A 6,485-nucleotide genomic window follows, 5' to 3' on the forward strand; every position below is an offset into this window, starting at 1 on the left:
CGGTCATCGACCTTCTGAAGGATGTCAGTTGATGAATATATTTACGTGAGAAGCGATGAGAGCGACGATTACTTAAGCGAAAATAAGACATTTAAATTTAAGGTTCAATTAAAACTACCCTTGTATTTACCCAGGAAATGGAAAGTGGCGCTCGTGCATTTTCATGCCACCGAAAAAGGGACAGCAAAAACAAAGGCGGATGACGGACTTTACATCTATTCGGACGTATGTAAAGAGAGCATCGTGTACGGAGAAGAGCGACCTTTACACTAGAAAAAAAGCAGCAAGGGTAGACGGGACTTTATTTTCGACAATCCGCTGTTCGTCCCGGTTAAGAAATCCGAGTTGAGGGAATTCGAAATCTATATAAAGCGCAAAGACGAGCAGAACGCTTCACAGTTGATGAAACCAGTGTACCTGACGCTTCATTTTATACCGTTTCCTTTCCTTTGAATCATGAAGTTATACGTGCCTAATCCGCAAAAATGGGTGGACTTTTTTGATCGTGTGAGCACCGACAAGAGTACTTTGAACAAATCAGGAACAGGCAGACGTCCGAGAGTGATATCGGTCGATCAGTCGAAACCGTTTTCTGTCAAAGCCGTTCTACCCTCGGTTCAAACGGCGGCCCAGGCGAAATCGGAGCTGGAAAGAGAAGGAATAAAAAACGAAGGCGTGGCCCGCGCACTCCAGTCTGACAAGCGCAGTGGGAAGAAACGCAAGTCAGTCAGCATTATAGAACAGAAGAGTAGCAAGCAGCGGAAGTCGAATAAAACAGCGGAAATAAGAGGTAAAAGGAACGTAAACAAAGGAAGGAAGGGAAATAAGAAATTTAAAGATATATTCGAAGACAAATAAACAATATGTCTGTGTTCAACGAAGAAGAATTTAAAGAGGGACTGGTATCCGAACTCGCCTTGTTCGACTTACCCAACACGCAGACGAGCGTGTCTGAAGTGTACTACGAAAAAATTCGACCATTATCTCAAGTGAGTTCAGACGGTCCGTTCGAATTCAGAATCAGCGGGCAAAATTCCATTGACTATCTTGACCTGAAGAACTCTCAGATCTACGTTAAACTGAAAGTAGAAAAGGCTGATTGCACTGCCCTGAGCATAGAAAAAGTGGGTCCTGCGAATCTATTCCTTCAAGCACTGTTTTCGGCGACGGAAGTAACGCTTCAGAATAAAGCCAGCATTACCTGCAACTACAATCCGTACAGGGCCTACATTCAGATGATACTGAACAACGGACAGATTCTCTTTCGTCTCAACTGCAAACACAGGGTTGGTTCATAGACGATGCGGACTCTCCGTGAGTCACTGACCCTAGCGGTGCCAACAATGGGCTCTATTTTAAGAGCAACATGGATTAAAGAATCCAAGACAATGGATTTGCAGGGACCTGTATTTCACGATCTGTTTTCCATGAACAGATACCTGTTGAATCAAGTGGACGTAAAACTCAAGATGTACCGCAGTCCCGCTAGCTTTTCTTTGTCGGCTGTCGATTCCGCCACTGAGTTTAAGATCGACATCCAGGACATTTACCTACTGGCTAAAAAGTCAGAGTAAACTCGGCTGTCATCTACGGTCACTCCAAAATCTTGGAAAAGCAAAAAGCTCTATACCCTTACACCAAAGTGGTATGTCGATCGCAGAGTATCGCTTCGGGTAGCAGTTCTTTCAACTGGAAAGATATGTTTCAAGGACGTAGACCGGAGAAAATGATCATTGGATTCGTCAAGAGCAAAGCCCTCAACGGAGACTACACCACCAATCCATTCAACTTCGAAAACAGTGGTATCAATCATATCGCGTACCGGCAGGTGGAAATCCATTAAAATTGGATTTTACCACCAGTGATGGGACCGCAGTTATGAGAGCCTACACAAACCTCTTGATGAGCGGCGGAAAAAGGAGGGAGGATGAAGGAAATGTGGTAGATAGGTTGCACTTTATAAGCGGAAACACGTTCTTCGCTTTCCAGTTGGAGCCCTACTTCTCCCATCACGGGGAGTTCATGTCTCTCCTTAAAAACGGAAATGTGAGGCTGGAAGTCCAGTTTAGGACCGGTCTAACAGGTGATTTAAAATAAATTAATAAATAAATAAATAAATGAATAAAACTTGCGTTCTTAACATGTTTGTTTTTCGGTAACTTATCATTTTCGGGACTTGTATTTTCTTTGTCTATCTTTATTCACTGTGTTAGACTTAGAAACAGATTGTCTTGTTTTCAGAATCCATATGCTGCATCGTGTACAGTGAATGGCTCTGATTCTTTGAGATCAATCAAGAGAGGGATATCATCGTCAAGTAATGAATACTTCCCAACTGGAATGTATGATAGACTGTGACCCCGTATTAAGGAACAATATCATCGGTGTGTATCCTGCAGACCGACTTCCACGTTATCAGCGGACATATCCCTATGGATTTGTCGCCAACACGGACCCACATTTTAAACCCGGCAGACATTGGTGCGCCTTCTACGATGATGGACAAGGTGACGTACAATTTTTTGAAAGTTCTGGTCGATCACCGAAACAAAACAGTGCCTTCTTTGAACGATGGATACGTGACAACGCCAAAACTGTGAAAATAAACCATTCACGCATTCAGAGTGACGACCCAAGGTTGTGCGGACTTTACTGCATTTTCTTTTTGCACAAATTATTAATGCATGACGCGATGGAAGACATTGTAAATACTTTTGATGTGAATAATACACAAGCGAATGATTCATACGTGTTTGATTTAATGTTTCGTGTGTACCCCGGATGTTTAGGACACGATTGCGGACAAATGTGTACTTCATTGTGTGTTAACTTTTGACTTTTAATCTCTCTGTATTTCATGTGTAAATAAAAAAGATTCTTGTATGTGTAGATATCATTTTTCTGTTCTAATCACATATAATTGTAGAAAAAATAAAAATAAAATATAAAAATGTAGTTGTAGTTTAAATGATGTTTGTTTGACTCATCCTGGGTTTTAGGATCGCTTTCCTGGCTGTCGTATGTCTTGATTATGATTTGCCCGAATGGGGAAAAATGTCAACCAAGGCCTTTTGATGGAAACAAGTTTTATTACGATTTAAACCTCAAACATGCATAATATATATAAATGTAGTACCGTGAAATTAAATTCAACATGACGATATCACAAAAATATTAGACTCCAATAAGTAAACCATAAGAACATTTTAAAGTCAACATCAACTTAGTATTTGCCTCTACAGTCTTTTATTCTTCTTCTCTTTGCCTGTTTAAACTTATTTCATCCGCAACAGTCTATACTGTATACCACTCTCTTGAAATCCGAGGTATCAGAGAATGATGTCTGCGCAGTAATGCCTTTTTCCTCCGTATGTCCACTTGAGTTGAGGCTAGTCCCCTTAGTATCCGCCTTTTGCTGGCAAATGTTGGTGCGTCCCTCCTGAGAATTACGATCGACCCTTCGACCAGCCTCTTTCAAATTGCGCTGATGGCTTCTATTTGACGTCTGGAAGCGTTTTGGAGCATAGTCTGTCTGACGCGCGGTGGCATTTCTTAATTCGATCAGAAAGTTAATGTTTTGAAACATCGCTGAGTGTTCCATTAATCCACTTATTTCACTGGAAATGCTATGGTTCCAAGAAACGTGCGTTGAAAGATATCCTTTATAATATCCATCGCAAGTTCTTTAATTGAGTCTTTTATTTATTTTAGCGTGTGCCATAAATTGAAAGCGCACGATCCGATTGGTCGATGTATTCACTATGACTCAATATTGTTTCCCCGTCTCTACACAACGTTCTGTGATTCAATGTCGGGAATTGAGAAACCATTCTCTTCATTCTCGATTTCCACCCAGGCGTTTTCATGTGCGTCTACCTCCAATTACGACAAAATATTTTAAGTTTATACATGCCCACCAGTTTTGGCGAAATATCCTGCATGGCTGTAATAGCCACATTCCAGTTATTTAAAATCAACGATTCATCCACTTCACGCAGAATATCGCCAAAATATAATTCCAATTGTTCAGTCTCTGTCTTTGTCATACATGGATGTGCAAGCTGCGATAAATATCCGTGACGACAACCACTGAATTTTTGTTGAAACACGTGACGCATTTTATTCAAAATTTCCCGGGCGTAGAAAAAATCGAAATAAGACTCCAACAAAGTCACTTCGCTCATGGCATTCGCGATATTCCGAGTCTTTATGGTTTGTATTTCTTCAGATTCTTCCAGTAGGTTCTTGCCTCGGAAATAGCTTGGTCCACACGCCCCGATATTTGCTTCAGGGTTAGCCACTGATACAAACTAAGGTTCACTCCGATAATCGTGGCGCTCTGGTTCACAAATTTTCTTACATCCACGGACACATAACCATCTTGATTACACACCGTGGCGTAGATGTTGTCATGCAGAGGAATCCGTTTTGTGTACAAGCAGACAGACTGGTTCAGTTGAGTATTTATCTCGTGGAAAGGCGGGAACTCTGACACTCCTGGTGATTTCGCTCTCCTAAAATAACGAATCCTGGCACAGTGCATGTCAAAGCGACAATAAGAACGCCGATACATTTGATGATCGTTAAATGACATCGCATATTCTTTCCGGTGAGAGATAGCTCACCCTCTATATTCAACACCTGAGAGACGGCAGGCTCGCATTTCATACAGAGTGTTCCGTCATTTTCCTCACGACTGTCTCAAAATCCCCCCTGTATATCTATCATTTCGTGTTTGCGTATCTCCGATTGATATTAAATCGTGTAGCGAAATGAAACCGCAGCCTGTTTAACGTTCCTTTATACTTAATGGCCTCAGTAAACATGATCCATGTTAGTTACTGAAAGGAAAATACTCACAGCACACATGACAGTAGGGCCACGTGGTCGAGCATTTCTCGCAGTGGTAGATGTGCTCTTGTTCCGTGTGATTCTCGCCGCAAGTTAAATCCATAAAATCCCGAAAGTTCTGATCGTTCATGGTAAAGTGGGGATTGCACTTGGAACAATATTCACTTTCCAAATAATTTTGATGAAAGCATTCGTCCTCTTGTTCGTCCATGTTGTCGGATAGTACGTGTTCCTTATTTTCATGATATAGACAGTCCTCTTGGTACAAACATCTCAAAAGGTAACTTTATACACTGCCTAGCACTAAGTAGTAACACGTATACTGTCTAATGGTTTATTTATTTATTTATTTATTTATTTTTTATGAGAAAGAAACCCGATCATTTATCTACGACTTGTGTTGGTACATATTAAAAATCGCCTGTGGGTCATTTCCTGTATACAAATGATAATAAAACTAAACAGGTCTTGACACGTTCAGAAGTATGAAACACATGTACCACGTAAAAGATTCCTTTTAATGGCGAAAATAAGCGCTTTTTATCGCTGTTTTATTTTCTATTTCATCTGGCAAACATTATAAGATATAATGTTAATGAGTTGGTTTACCTTTCATGAAAGAAAAAAGATATTAATTACCTTGTCATATTCATTAGTACATTCAAATAGGTTCATTGACCTAATAAGCTCTGGCGAACAGCGAACAAGAAATGGAGCTGGGCAGAATATAATACTACTGAAAGGGTCTAAGACAGACCAGGTTTAGGCTGGTTGTCCAGACCGAGACCTAAGAAATGGGTCTCGTAGATATTAAGATTAAGTTAGGCTTTAGATATGACTCTTGTTAAGATCAGACTTAAGAAGTTACAAAATGGGTTATGAAAGTTATGTACGAAATATTCTACTTTGTAAATAAACATCAAAAACATTCAGACTTGTGTTGTGTTACGTTACACAAGTTCTAAAATTTTTGGAGCCGCAGACAGGATGTCGAATTTCAAAATGAGTTGTTGCAACATTACGAAGCGAAGTACTCCTGCCATTACGATAGGCTGCCGAGCCGAAAGAAGAGAAACTGTGAGTAAACAATCTTACCTATCTTATGGTATAATTATGCAAGCTAGTCTTTTTTTTAAAATTTTGTTTCTATTTTTGAACAAATTTTAAGGTAAATTTATTTTTGTTTAATTATTACAAACCAAAAGAAATTTAAATTTATAAAATGATAAAACCTAACTCATTATATACAAAATTCTTTAAAAATAAAAAGAGTAAAATAATAGAAAAAAAAAAACAACAACGTAAAACAATAAGGAACAATGCATTGAGGAAAATACTCAAAATACTGAATTAAAACACGCAAATGTGAAAATATAGTTGTTTTTTGAAAATGTTACTTGTCATATTATGTTTATTTTACTTGTTCCATACGATATTTGTTTCCCTTATGGCCACATTTTAACAGTTTTGAGCATTCCCGCATTGACAAATTGTTTAAATGAAGGAGAATGGATTGTCCTATGCACCTTGCGAGTCATAGGTATGAGCAAAAATGAATTGTAAATAGTTTTCTGTTGTGGTTATGGGTAATATTTTATCACAAATATATATGTGAAATACAAGGAACGGAAAAA

Source organism: Mercenaria mercenaria, chromosome 3 (genome assembly GCF_021730395.1).
Source record: "Mercenaria mercenaria strain notata chromosome 3, MADL_Memer_1, whole genome shotgun sequence".
NCBI lineage: Eukaryota > Metazoa > Mollusca > Bivalvia > Venerida > Veneridae > Mercenaria > Mercenaria mercenaria.